This window comes from Spermophilus citellus (genome assembly GCF_964194105.1).
Source record: "Spermophilus citellus genome assembly, chromosome: 2".
NCBI classification, from domain to species: Eukaryota; Metazoa; Chordata; class Mammalia; order Rodentia; family Sciuridae; genus Spermophilus; species Spermophilus citellus.
The window spans coordinates 27243648-27258416 of NC_138183.1; the positions used below are offsets into that span (position 1 = coordinate 27243648).

At 40.5% G+C, this 14769-nt stretch overlaps 1 pseudogene across 1 annotated transcript; it reads left to right on the forward strand.

Annotated features, from left to right (window-relative positions):
* Positions 1 to 436: 436 nt before the first annotated feature.
* LOC308642917 (small ribosomal subunit protein eS6-like) lies at positions 437 to 976 on the forward strand (annotated as a pseudogene). Its single transcript has one exon. The product of its transcript is annotated as a small ribosomal subunit protein eS6-like (transcript).
* Positions 977 to 14769: the final 13793 nt, after the last annotated feature.

A 14769-nucleotide genomic window follows, 5' to 3' on the forward strand; every position in this document is an offset into this window, starting at 1 on the left:
AAGAATTCTCAATCTTTTTTTTTTTTTTTTTGCTTCAGCATTATTATGAGTTCAACATACATACAGTCCCCAAAACTTTGGAATTAGCCTCAAGTCCATCCTCTTCCTCATTCTAAATCACCAAGAGTTCTTGATTCCACCTCCAAAGCTCTCCTTAAAACTGATTCCTCTTCACTATTCATGTTACCTGGGTTTGGTCTCGGTCCACCCCGACACTTTTCTTCCCCCCAAGAATAATCTTCCTAACACATCTATGTGCCTAAAGTCCCTGTGTCCTTGTTCTCCAGTTCCTCCATCCCAAGCCTGTACCTCTCTTTTACTCCATATCAACCCAAATGTAGGACCTCTTCAGGGTCCTTCCAAAAAATTTACTCCAAAAAAGAACCAATGAGCAGCTCTTTTTTGTGATGCCTTGTGAGTGATCATCTGCACCTAGATGAAGCTGAATATCTCCTTCCCAGCCACTGGCTGCCAGAAATTCACTGAAGTGGGCGATGAACGCAAACTTCATACTTTTTGTGAGACGCGTATGGCCACAGATGTTGCTGCTGATGCTCTGGATGAAGCATGGAAGGGTTATGTGGTCCCAATCAATGGCAGGAACGACAAACAAGGTTTCTCCAGGAAGAGGATGTCTTGACCCATGGCCATGTTCACCTGCTACTGAGTAAGAGGCATTCCTGTTACAGTCCAAGGAGAACTGGAGAGAGAAAGTGCAAATCTGTTCAAGGTTGCATTGCGGATGCCAATCTGAGCATTTGCAACTTGATTATTGTTAAAAAAAAATGGAGAGAAGGTTATTCCTGGACTATGGATACTACTGCTCCTTGTCAACTGGGATCCAAAAGAGCTCATAGAATCTATAAACTTATCATTCTCTCTAAGGAAGATGATATCCACCAATATGATATCAGAAAACCCTTAAACAAGGAAGGTAAAAAAAAAAAATAGGACCACAGCACCAAAGATTCAGTAGCTCATTACTACACGTGCCCCACAATACAAGCCCTGGCGTATTGCTCTGAAGAAATAGCATACTAAGAAGAATATGGAAGAGTCTGCAGAATATGCTAAACTTTTGGCCAAGAGAATGAAATAAGCCTAAGAAAAATGCCAGGAACAGATTGCCAAGAGATCCAGGCTGTCCTCTCTGAGAGCTTCTACTTCTGAGTCCAGTCAAAAAGAAGAATTTTTTAAAGAATAACAAATAAGATCAGGCCTTCCAAAAAAAAAAAAACAGTGAGTATGCAAGCTAAACCTTACTAAAGATCTGTGGAGAAGATGGCAGAATAGACTGACAGCTTTTTTCCCCATATCAAACCACTTAAGAAGTCAGAATAGACACTTCTCTCTTCCTCCCATGTCCTCTCTGAGCCAGGCCATCCCTCGGGTATTCCCTGCCTGCCCTTGCCCATGAACAGTGCCTTACCTCCCTGGTTACTCTCTCTTCCACTTGCCACAGACCCACTTCAAAATTGTCATTCCTCCTACAGCTATAGATCTTAAATCTGGGACCCAAATATGACATGAATTTGGAGTCAACTAGTCCTGATCAGAATCCCAATTCTGCCATCTAGTTGCTCAGTGACCTTGACGAGTTATTTTCTCTCTCCAAGCCTCATTTTTTTTCTATAAAATGAGATAACAATACTCCTCTCAACAAGATTTAAATAAGGATTAATCATAACATATGTCAATCAAAGAACACATAACAGGTACCTAATAAATGGAATTTAAAGTAATTTTGTTGTTCTCGCTCCTCTTGCTCCCCATCTCACCAAGCTTCCCATAAGGAAACAATTTCCCCAAGTGTGAATCTTTTCTATGACCAATGGGATCACTATACCATAGGATGTTACCTTTATCTGATTGATTTCTACCAAGAAAGCTGCTCACCTGTGGCTAAGGATAGGCTATTTCTGAAGCCAAAGCCATCAGAGAAGAAAGTAATCACAGAAAAAAAGAACTATGACAGTAAGTCCTAAATATGCAGGAAACAGAGATCCACTCTTCTCTAGATCTAATATCAAGAAGTAGAGGTGTCTGCTGCTGTTCCCCTGAAAGGCGAATAGTCACAGGGTGTCTCCTCTGTGGAGGGATGAGACAACAAGGCAGGCACCCCATAAGCACCTCAAGTTAGGAATGTGTAACCTGCACAAAGATCTAGAGTCACAAACAAGTCCTCCATCTTCCCACTGATATCTTCAAGCAAGTTTTGCTGCATAACTCAGCTGAACAAGTAGGTGAGTCCTTGATCTATACAGTTATGCCAAATGTTAAAGGCAGAAGCGGTTCTGCAGAGGATAGAGTCATGGGGGCAACAGTAGGACATGAGAAACACCAGGAAGAAGGGGAAGCCCGGGGGAAAGGCTGACTCATTTGCCCTTCTCTTTCACAAAATTCTACTTATGGTGTCAACTTGGAGGATTCTGAGAACTATTTTTATTAGGAATGTGGCATCTCCTATGGAAGAACTCATCAGCTTCTGTGGCTTGTTGGAGAATTCAGGGAATTTCTTGTTATCTTTTGACCTGATTTATAGAACCAAAAAAGCATTTGGAATAGCTAGACCAAGATAATGAAGTGAGAATCAACAAAACCCTAAAGCAAACACACAAATCTATAGACCACCCCCCCGTAACAGAACAAAATATCACTTCAACCTAAACACTATCCAAGATGGAGCCCAAGGAGGCACCAAAGCTCTTCAGGAAGAAGAAGAGAGGTCTGAGCTCTTTAATATGAGCTGAACTCTCAAGGAAGCTCAACAGATTCTCTTCTTGTCTTTGTCCAGGACCTTCTCCATCCCCATAAAAGAGTCCTCCAAACCCCAGCACTCACCTCAAGCCCTCTCTGTCATCCTTATATCCTTGTCCTTCATATTGTCTCAGAGAAAATTATTTCACAGATCCACCCTGACTTCCCTTAACTTCTTTATACCAACCACCATGCTGATCTATAATCTCCTTAACTTCTCCTCCCAATACCCAAAGAAGAGTAGTTCCTCCTCCCACTTTAGAGTCTATCATTCTTTGCCTTATCCTTTCCCATTGAGGGTCCATTTTGATGGTTCAAATCCTCCCTCTCTATTAGATCCCTATTGCAACAAAACACATTGCAAATGTCTCCTAACTTCAACATTCTTGCCTTTTCCTATATACCTATCAAGTAGCTACTATCTTCTCCTTCCCTCTTTTGTCAAAACCAAGTATATTCATTCATTACTGTAAAGAGATTCCATCATCACTTTATGTGCATATCATAGCATGTACTGCAGCACCATACTTAGATGGTATGGGTCAATCACTCCCTGTGGCCCAATGCAATCTAAAAACATGGTAAACTTAAGATGTATGGAGCTGCGGCTGACACACACAGCATACTGTTTTGCAGTAAACTTGTTTCTTATAACTAGAAATCCCATACTCTAAAATAATGATAAAAAGTATAGAAGAGTAATACAAAAATCATTAACAGTTGTATTATCATTATCAAGTGCTATGTACTGCACATGGTTGGATGCACTGTAGTTTTCTATGATTGGAGGCAAAGTTTGTTTATACCAGCATCACCATGAACACATGAGGAGTGTGTTGTGCCATGCCTTCAGTAGTTGATAGGAATCTTTCAGCTCCATTAGAACTTTAAAGACCACTATAATATGTATGGTTCATCACTGACTAAAAATGTCATTATGGCCAGGTGTAGTGGTACATACCTATAATCCCAGTGACATAGGAGGCTGAGGCAGGAGGATTGCAAGTTCAAAGCCAGCCTCAGCAACTTAGCAAGCCCCTAAGCAACTTAGCAAGACCCCGTCTCAAAATAAAAGAATAAAAGGAGTGGTGATGTGGCTCAGTAGTTGAGTACCTCTGAGTTCGATCCTTAGTATCAAAAAAAAAAAAAAAAAAAAAGAAAAGAAAAAGAAAAAGAAAAAAATGTCATTATATGGCATGTGGCTGTATCTAGAAGGAGTTGTTCATTTTCATGGTACTTAAAGCCCATCATTCACTTCTCAAGTCAGCCCCCTAGATGTTCTCCTCAAGAACAGCTTGAGCTCCACATTTCTCAAGCCAATGAACAATTTTTTACCTTTGCCCTTGGACCTTCAGCACCACCAACAGCTCCATTATCTGGAAAACCTGTCGACCCTTCAGATTCCACTTAAGAGTCACCTTCTCAATGACCTTCCCCAGGCCTTTGTGGGCAAGAGGGACTCCATGCCGGACTTCAGTACTGTGATCCCTCTCCTCACCTTGAACTGCATTTAACTCTGTACCTCTCTCCCTCTCCTGATCCCCAAGTTCCTTCAAAACACACACACTGTGTTTTCATCACCAGACATGTACGTAGGCCTCCAAGAAAGTTTCTTTTAAATTTACCTGAATTTATTCTCGTCTTTTATTATTAAAGAGCAAGTTGAAGCAAAGCTTGCCTGTTTATTTATTTAAGAAAATCTTGTGGCCTAATTAAAACTAGAATCAATTCTCTGTGGTTTTAGGGTTTGTTTGTTTGTTTGGGTTTTTTTCCCCCTCTTTTCTATTTTTTAGGAAAACAAATTCAAACATTAAAATATTCTCCACATTGAAACTGCACCTCATGCTTATTCAAGTTCACAGTGGAAATACTCTCAGGCATACATAGGCACCATGGTTACACACTAACACTGATGGTAAAAGCCAAGTGTGAAAGAGGCGGTCTGGAATGCACAGTGGCATAACTGAAAGAATCTGGACTCAGAGGAAGACACCAGGGTTCTAGTCTCAGTTCTGCTCATCACTCACTCAGGCAAGTCTCTTCTTCTGTTGCCCCATCTGAAAAATGATACGGCTGAATTAAATGATCATTAATTACTTCCTGCTCTGAATGGCTAGAATTCTTTTTTTTTAACTAAAGCTTAAAAGATTTCATATATGAAATACAGATGAAGGTCACTGATCTCAAGAGGTTGAGGAGCAATGAAACCAGCCTCTAGGAAGAAACATGAGCCAGAATGTTGAAGTCCCCAAGAAAGTTTGCCATGGATGGAATTTAAGATAATTTCCCCATCTGTAAAATGGAGACAGTGAAGATTATCTAAATTAATCTGCATGGTAATTGTGAGGACCAATTTACCTGAGGCATGACATCAGCTGTCAAGTACTTCAGGAAATGTTTTAAAATAAATTATTAATAATAATAATCAACCATAGGACAGGAAGTACAGTAGAAATTTCTCTAGAATTTAAATATATGAACAAATACTCTAACCCACTCAGTGAAGAACCAACTCTCTTATATTCACCTATAAAAGATACCAGATCTAAGAGCCATCTAGACTTATCACAATCATGGTCAGAAAGAAAAGTTGATAAATATTACACTGATATTTGAAATACATCCAAATTGTGTTATGAATAATAATAGCAGCCACAATTGTGTTCAGGATGCACTTCAGTTTTGTGAAACCCTTTCATTTTACCAATGATAACACTGAGTCTCCAAGAGATTAAGTAGCTTGCCTACTGCTTCACAGCCCAAAGACAGGGATACTTGGAGTTATGTAAACAAGGTTTCCCCTGGAACTAGTCAGAAAACTTCTAAAACACACATATGAATACATAGACAAAGTGATGCATGTGATAAATAAAACTAAATCTCCCTGGGCTACAGAGCTCATGAAAAGGATTTGTATGAGTGTGTGTGTGTGTGTGTGTGTGTGTGTGTGTGTGTGTGTATAAAATTTTCATTGTTTTAGAATGGAAAACCCGACAAAAAGACCAGAGAAATGTAGCCCCAATAATAAAGCAGTATCTGAAAAACTAAATCCAACTTTTGCAATTAGGAGATGTGCTCCTAGGTGGAAGGCAGATAAGGTTTCATTTTCCAAGTGGACTCAGGAAGAGGAAGACACAAATGCCTTAGTGCAAACACACACACACACACACACACACACACACACACGCACGCACACACACATCTCCCAAGAACCTAAGTTCCAAACTGTATGAACACACAGGCAAAGTTGGTTCCAAATCAAAAGAAGTGGTCCTTGCCTGAAAATATTTCCTGGAATACTCAGTGTGCCTTGTATTTCCAATATACCACTTTGTAAAATTATAATACTCATGAGGTTCCTGATTCCATATGAGTCCAAAGTAAGAAGGTGGAAACTTTTCAGTTGCTGCTTTTCACAGACTAGTAGGGTCCAGGGTTATTGGGTAGAAGACAAAAAGCTAAATCTAGGAGAAAAAGTCAAAAGAAAGCCTCCCTCCCTGACCTCCCACTTGATTATAAAGTAGGTCTGGGGGGATTTGCTCTGGGAATTTCACATCTACTCTGTCACTTTAATCAAGAACCTCACTTCTTTTTATTTCCTAAACCAAGACACTAACACCCTAAATAGAATCTGAGTCTCTAAACTCAGACCTCTCAATCCATCTCTTACATGATAACCAGAGTGAGCTTTGTCAAATGGCAAACTGACCATGTCACACTCTTCAATGAAAAATTTAAAAAAATTTTTTTTAAATCTTCCAACAAACTGCAGTTGTTCACAGAACTGAATAAAGGCAAAATCCTTCAGTGACGAATCTGACGTTCTGTGACCTTTGGTTCCATTTTCTGTCTCACCCTCAACCCTGCAATTCAGGCTTACCATGTTAACTTGAGGACATAATCCCATGGGTACCATATTCTGATATGTCCCCATGCTTTTATTCAAGCCAGTCTTTCTGCTTGAAATACCCTTTTTCTTTGTCCATTAGACAAACTCCCCTAATGCTTCAGAACTTAAAATGCCTCCTGATGTAAACGCCACTACCCACCCCCAACCCGGAGAAAGTTAGTTGCTATCTCTGCAATGTGCTTTTACAGCCCTGTACTAACCTATTCCTGGCATTGTCCTCAATATATTACACTTGCCTATTTTCCTGTCTGTCACCCCCAACCAGACTGTGATGGCAGGAATATTTTATATACCTGTATAGGCCCTAATTGGGGAGGAGAGGGGCAGAGAATAGACATTCATGCAGGTTTGTTGGGAAAAAAAAAATAATAACCATGAAATGTTTATGAAACTCCATAAGCACATTGTAAACTATTTTGGGAACTGCATATATCATATATTAGAATCTCTTCCTAACTATGTTAAATTCCAGGGAAACAGATTGCTGGACTGGTAAAATTAACTCACCCATTTGCTCCCAAATGTTGGCCCAGAAACCACATCTGATTTCTGATTTTAAAAAAAAAAAAATTTACTAGGTCATAATGGGAATAAAGTAATTAGAGTGAGATTTTTTTCTACAATTTTCCTTTTCCTCATCCTCCAGTGTGTCTGTCTGTCTATCTGTCTTAAGATAGTTTTGTTTTAATAAGATAAATGGAACAGCAGTTCTATTTTGATTTTGCCTATTTGTTGATGTCCTTACTTGGCAATCTAAAAATAAGCAAGTCAATATTGGTCTTGGTAACAGTCAGGGTCTCAGCAGGAAACAGAATTCACCCCAGATGGTTCAAATAAAGAGACTGTAATAAAGGGACCACTCACAAAGCTGGGAGGATGGAGAAAATATGTAGTGAAATGCCCAGGATGGTCCATGGAAGAAGCAGCAGCACTGGAACCTGGTGAGAGCAGGAGTCATAGAGCAGGGGCTGCCCAGCGGAAGTCATGGTTTGGGAGGATTGCACAATTCCTGACAAGTATCTCTCCTGCCATTTCTCATTTTGGGCCACTGATGCCCACAGGCCAAACACAACTGGAAGCCAGACAACAAGGGATCCCACTGCATAGCCATGGGGGTCAAATTCCTAGACACAGAGCAGATTGGGGAAGGACATGAAATAGATGAAGGGACTAGAGAAAGAGGCTGCACAGCTTCTCCCAGCATTTTAGTTGGTCCGTGAACAATGAATTATCCAGAAGTCTCAGCACCCAAAAGGGAAATGAAATCTGAATTCTTATGGTCACTCAGCTAATTATTGCTTCTAATAATTAGCTGAGTGACCATAAGCAGGTCCTTTAACTTCTCAGTACCACACTTTCTCCACCTGGAAAGCCGGAATAATAATCAACGGCCTATGAACCCTCAAGGCTGTTGCAAAAGTTAAAAGAGGCAACATAGACTAAAGGGATGAAAAACTGCAAAGTGCTTGAGTCTAATCAACATATGTTCTATTCTTAACATAATAATCCAAAATTCTTATTGAAGGTTTTCCCCTTACATACTAGGACCTGTCTTTTCCTCAGTGGGGCAAAAAAAAAAAAAAGATAGATATCACCTTTATTTTTATTGCAATGTTATAACAGGAAAACTTCATTTTCTCTGAAGCAAGAATGCTAAGCTAACCTTTTCATACCATGCTAAGGTTATTTTATTGATAATTTTATTCAAAAAATAAAACCAAAATTTACCTTATTTTCCTGTATTTTACTACTTGAATAAAATAAGAACTGGTGGTAGACTATGGACATTTACTCTTTGCTCTCATTGTTATTAATATTATATTGTCAACCAAAATTGAGTCTCTGCAATGGCCTAGAGCTAAACAGGGTATTCTTCAGAGAACATAACACATTTTTATGGCATTACTTCAGCTTGGTTTTCCAAACACTCCCAAAAAGTAATAATCATGGGCACCATAATTGGTTCCATTAGCTGCCAGTGATCAGTGAGGTCCACTGTCACTCATTGCTGTGCCAGTTGGCTAACTGTGACCACCTGCAGATTTGGGCTCGTGAATGTTCTAGGAGAGTTGTCTGCTCCAAGCCTGTTCCTAAAGCCTTGATAAAAATTAATCACAAATCATCACAGAGAATTCCTAGTGGGGATTTTAGCAGCCATGACTGGAGTTGGGAAGTCTTTGAGTTCAGTCATATATTGACCTAGAGATACACAATCCCAAGAAGCAATAGGGTAGCAGGAAGAAGGTAGGTAAAAACAAAAAAAGAGTAGAATTAAAACCCCAGCTCCCCAACTTACTGGTTGTGTGACTATGGACAATTCACTAAATGTGGCTGAGCCTCAACAAAGTAGGAGAATAATTTCTACCTTATAGGAGTGTTATAGAAATAAATGAGATAAAATAATATGGTACATTTGGTCTGATGCCTAGCAGATAGCAGGTGCTCACTAAATAAACATAATGGTGCTAATTATGAGGATAGGCTACAATGTCCCAAACCAGAAGGGGTGACTGTGGGTGAAGACATCTAAAGTGGATGAAGATAATACTTGGCTTTCTCTTCAGACAGCAATCAATGTTGATCAATGTTCCTTGGCTGTAGTAGATAGCTACTGTGTGTCTGCCTACCATGCCTTCATCTTTTTGAGAATAGCACTGCCCTTTGTAATGGGAATGGTGTCTCTCCTTATACCTCTGTCCAGCTCTGCTGGAGCTGACCAGCCATACTTTGCAGGCTTCTCTATTCCACCTCAGAGACCATGTGATCCAGCCAGACCAATCAGAGTTCTATTCCAGAATTTTCCCAACTGGCACAAGAGAAAAGAGCCTTTTCCACTCAGGTGTCAAAGCTAAGATGTGGCCTCTCACCTATCTGTGCCCAAAGCTGAAATCTCTTGGTGAAAACAGATCTTAGAAAAAGGAACTGATAGAGGATGAAGCCAGGCATCCCTGGGCCAGCTGTACACTTGCCCATCCATCCTACCATTTGTTTACCAGAGCCATTAGGTTTCCTTTGTGCTTATGCCAGTTAAATTGGCTTCTGTCATGCCCAATGATGCTGAGTAACACAGTGGCCACAAATGTCAAGACCTTAACTCAAGACCACATTTTTCCACCTCTTCAGAACAGAGTATAAAAGAAATAGCCATGATGAATTCCTTGGTGACAGGGACAAGGGAGGCAGCATTCCTTCCTTCCCTTGGTCAGTCATTCAACAACCATTATGAGCTTTTACTATGTCCCATGCATGAATTTAAGAGAATTCAACAGTGTCCCTATCTTCATAGTCTAGAGGCCAACATGAAAATTAGAAATCATAATATAATTTCATTAATAAAGATACAAATGAAGTGCACAGAGCATAAAAGTTGTCTTTAAGGCCCTCACAGAAGAACTTAAGGCTTGAAAGTTCAGCAATTTTCCATAACAATGCTTTCTCAAACTCTCGATCGCAAAAGACCAGTTTTATGATGGATGTGTGTATGTGTTTGCATGTGCATGTGTCTTCTGTCCAATCCTTTGCAGACTGGTTCACGGTCCTGTTGCACTTGAATTTGACCACTACAGAGTTCGTACAGCCCGTGCCTCACCACACAAGTTCAACAACTCCTGAACATTCCATTCAATGAATCAAGTTCAAGCTCTTGGATGTTGCAGCAATATCAAGTTGATATAAAAGTTTCTAAATATTTACTGTCCATTTCTGTGCTTCTCTTGTCACAAAGTAATCGCTTAAGAGTTCATGGCTAGCAGTGATTCCACAAAGCATGCTGTGACCGAGCATCTCAAGTATCCTTGTCAAGGCTGGAAAGGATGCAACCATAAGGAAAATGAAGTTCCTTCTGGGAGGTAAAACACAAAACAACGTGTTTCCAGTCACCTTCACTATGCTGACTGGCTCCTGGATGAGAGCAAGACTTCCCTTTACTTTACGGATATTACACTCCTGAGGAAAGAAACAGATTAGAAGGTGATATGGTCAGCAGGGAATTTTTTTTTTTTAAAAAGGCATCATCTCCAGAGTCTGCCCAGTCCTGGCCCTGACACATCCTAAATGTCTGTCTTTATGTACTTTTCTCTTTCTTACCCGAGAATTTAGGTAATACAAGGATCTGACTGGGAACTCTTCAGCTGTGACAGCTGAACTTTTTCTAACTCTAGAGATGGGTACAATTGAATTGAAGATCACCAAACACTGGAATCTTCTCAACAAGTTCCTCCCTTTATTCTGAGCACTGACTCAGGTGACCCTTGTCCTAGTGCATTTCATGAGCTAGTAAGGGAACAGAATCCTCTGGCCAAGCCAGTAAACACAAGTCAGTTGGCATAACATCTGAGTTTTCTCCCAACATAGATGAAGAACTGAAAATTCAAATGTGTTAGTTGGTTATCTTAACAACTACTCCCAAATTTGGTGGCCTAAAATAAGATGAACTCATTATAGCTCACAAGTCTGCAGGTCATCGGGGATGCTTCTGCTGTTCTGCTCCAGGCAGCTCTTGGCTGGACTTGCTCATGTGTTCTGCAGTCTGCTGATGGATCAACTGAGCACTGCCTTATCTAGGAGAGTCTCACACACATGGCTGGTGGTTGACTGGTTCCTGGCAGCTGGTTTGACTGCCAGTCCTTCTATAGCAGTTACTCATCATCCAGTAAGCTGTGGAGTCCCATTCAGATGACAGTAGCTAGGTCTTTTGAGGGTCTGAATTAGAAACACCATCATTGCTGCCTTAATCGCTGTGCAAATCACAAGATCACCCAAATAGGGAAATGGATTCCAATCCTTGATAGAAGCAGCTATGGAGTAAGTTTGTCAAGGGCTTGAGTTTGGGGAGCTGATAACTGGAAGTGTTTTTGCAATCTTCCCTGTCTGGCTTCCTCTTTGCCTTTTAGGTGTTACTTCTGGATTGTCACCCTCTCAACATTGAGTGTCTGAATCCTTAAAGTCCAGCCCTAGTACCATAGAAAATTCCCCAAGGTAAATACCACTTTCTGCTGTTTTGCTAAGCAAGGACCACATCTCACTACATACTTTCTTGAAAACTTCAAGCAATATTGAGCTGAATATCCTTTATTTGAGGAGGTGGAAGGTTCTCAAGAATATGTTATACTTAACATGTTAGGAAAAATCATGCAAAAATATGGGAATGATAGATTCTAATTTTAATCCAGTCATTTAGTTATTCATTTAATAAATGCTAACTTAATACCCACAAAATGCATGATATACCTAAGCTGTTCAGGGGTATATAAATATAATTTAGACCTCCACAGTGCCCTTAAGAAAACATGGCCTCCATAGTAAAGGTTTAAGTGTTTGGCACCTCAGTTGTCCCAACAAATACAGTCATTTAGTTCTTTTATTCAGTAACCCATGAGCACCTCAAAATGTGTATCTCATTCTATCTACATTTAACACATATTAAGTGCTTAGTGACTGCTGAAATGAAATTAAGTAAACATCTAACATCTAGAACAAAAGAAAACTATAAACATTTCATATAAAACTCACTCTTCACAGACAGAATGGTTTGATTTACCTTTCCCCTCCATTTAACAGAATAAAGACATGTGGAAAGGGCTTAATGAGTTTATAAGTCAATAAAAAGGGCATTTTTCTCTTCCCCCTCCTCTTTGCAGAAGCGTCTCCTGGTTGGAAGAGGCAAGCAGATAAAAAGCAGACTTGGGTGCTTTTGAAGATGGACTATCAACAAAAGATCTTCTAAATCAATTCGCCACCAGGAACAGGATGCAGGCACTTTTTAGAAATGTCTCACAAAGAAGCTCCGAGAAGGATTCTGAGGGCAGAAGCAGGAGATGTTTCTCTCTGGAGATGGAAATTGAGGAAGGGCATGAGGCTTGGGCCTGTGATTTTTATTTGGGTCAGAAGTAACTCTGCGGCCTTTACCTCAGCACAGGCCATTCACCGGAGGTCAAAGCACATTCTCTGGGTCACCAAGGTATTGTCCTGTCAGGCCAGAAAGTCAGGTTCCCCAGTTTCTCTGCCCAGGCTCTCAGCCTTCTCTGCCAGCACCAGGCCTGACACTCAGTGGCCGCTAGCAGAGGAACAAGCAACATCGAAAAGAAGCACCAACTTGAGCATGTGCCAGCCCATCTGCAAATTCCACAGACTGAGGGGACAGAGGCGGCCTCAAACCCCCACTGAATTTTAAAAACAGGGATGTCAAATGAGGGAGCCTGACATCAGCCAGACCTCACTGGACCCTGTACCTAAGAAGACAGGCGGTCATGCCCCAAAGTATGATTTTGCATATGTACCCTCAGTTCCTAAAAACTGATGTTCCAACTAATCTCATTTTCAATGGCCTTTAAAGAAAAAAAATAGACTTCTTTAAAGCAATTTTAAGTTCACAGAAAAATTAAGCAGAACTAAATGACCACTTTCAATTATATAATTGGGGTCAATAAATATGCTTTGAGCCATGTGCTAGATGAAAATGTTGCAAATAAGGCTGCATTATCCCAAGGCCAACTTGTTCACAGTGGGTAAGAAAGAAAAATAAACGGATGATTACAGGATAGGATAATCATCATTAGGACAAAGGTAAGCAGAGAATGTTAGAGTAACCCTGCAGAGAGGCTCTTAAGGCATGCCAGGGGGTCCTCAAATTCATCTGGGATATGTAATGGTTGAGTTGGGCTTCAAAGAATGCATGGAGTTTTATTGAGTACCGGGACACTCCATCCAGTCTAGGAAATGTTGATATCCTTGTGATATCCTGCCCAAATCCAAGGCCAAAGGAGCCTTAGCAAAATTCCCTGCAGTTACCTTAGCTAAATCTAGGAAGTCCCCTATTTCCATGGGGGGGGCTTTTTGCTCTAATTCTTTACTTTCTTCCCATTTCTCCTGTTTACTCTGTGAATTCAACTTCTCTTCGCAGTACCTTCATATGAATGACTCACTAGATGATTTCCAAACTTCAATTTCATGACTTTCCCAGATGCTGCCTCTCCTGTTCTACGCCTTCACCTTGCTCACTGAACATGTAGATGGACCATTTCCCAGGGCATTACCCCTCAGCCATGTGTGTGAGACTCTCCTAGACAAGACAGTGCTCAGCTGATCCATCAGCAGACTGCAGAACACATGAGCAAGTCCAGCCACGAGCTGCCTGGAGCAGAACAGCAGAAGCATCCAGCGGACCTGCAGACTTGTGAGCTATAATGAGTTCATCTTGTCTTAGGCCACCAAATTTGGGAGTAGTTGTTAGGATAACCAACTTACACATTTGAATTTTCAGTTCTTCATCTGTGATGGGAGAAAACTCAGATGTTATACAGACTCTTGGCTTGGGAGGGAATGGGAAGATGGAACCATTGCAGCAATGGGAACAGATGTACAAAGGGAAAATCCCCTTCATCAAGAGTGCTCTCCCCCACCAGGATTCCAGTGTCCCCAAATCAGCCAGAATCAAGTGTTTGAATGACATGTGCTCCAAGTTCAGTGAACCCTAACAGTTAAGTGCTCCCACTGTAACCAAAGTCTCTGGAAGTGTAACCTTATCTCAAATAAAAAAGTGATTGAGGGCTGGGAGTGTAGCTCAGTGGTAGAGTGCTTGCCTCGCACACGTGAGGCCCTGGGTTTGATCCTCAATACACATAAAAATAAATAAATAAAAATAAAGATATTGTGTCTATCTACAACTAAAAAATTTTTTTTTAAAAAAAAAAGGTGATTGAAGAATGAATTTTCAACACACCTAAGGTCATATACAGGTCTTAATTTGAATATTTCTAATGGACATTAAATGGACAGATATAAGGACCATCCTTCAATTGTTTTCTTAGGATGATGGCAAGCCTCAGCAACTCTGCACTAATGTACAGCTGTACTTCTCAAAAAGAGACCTTCTTAAAATTGTTCAGGAGCTGCCATTAGTAGACCCTATGTCTTGCTCCACTAATAATCTCCATAGCCCCCATTTGTTCTCTGATAGGTAAGTATTTTCTCAAAACCAACCTGGTCCTCAGTCCACCACTAAATCCATCTATAAACACCAACTCAATTGTTCCATGAAGAAAAATCTTCTCTCCCATCTGGGTTGTGAGCTCTAAGAGGGTGGGAGCCACATTTTAAGACAT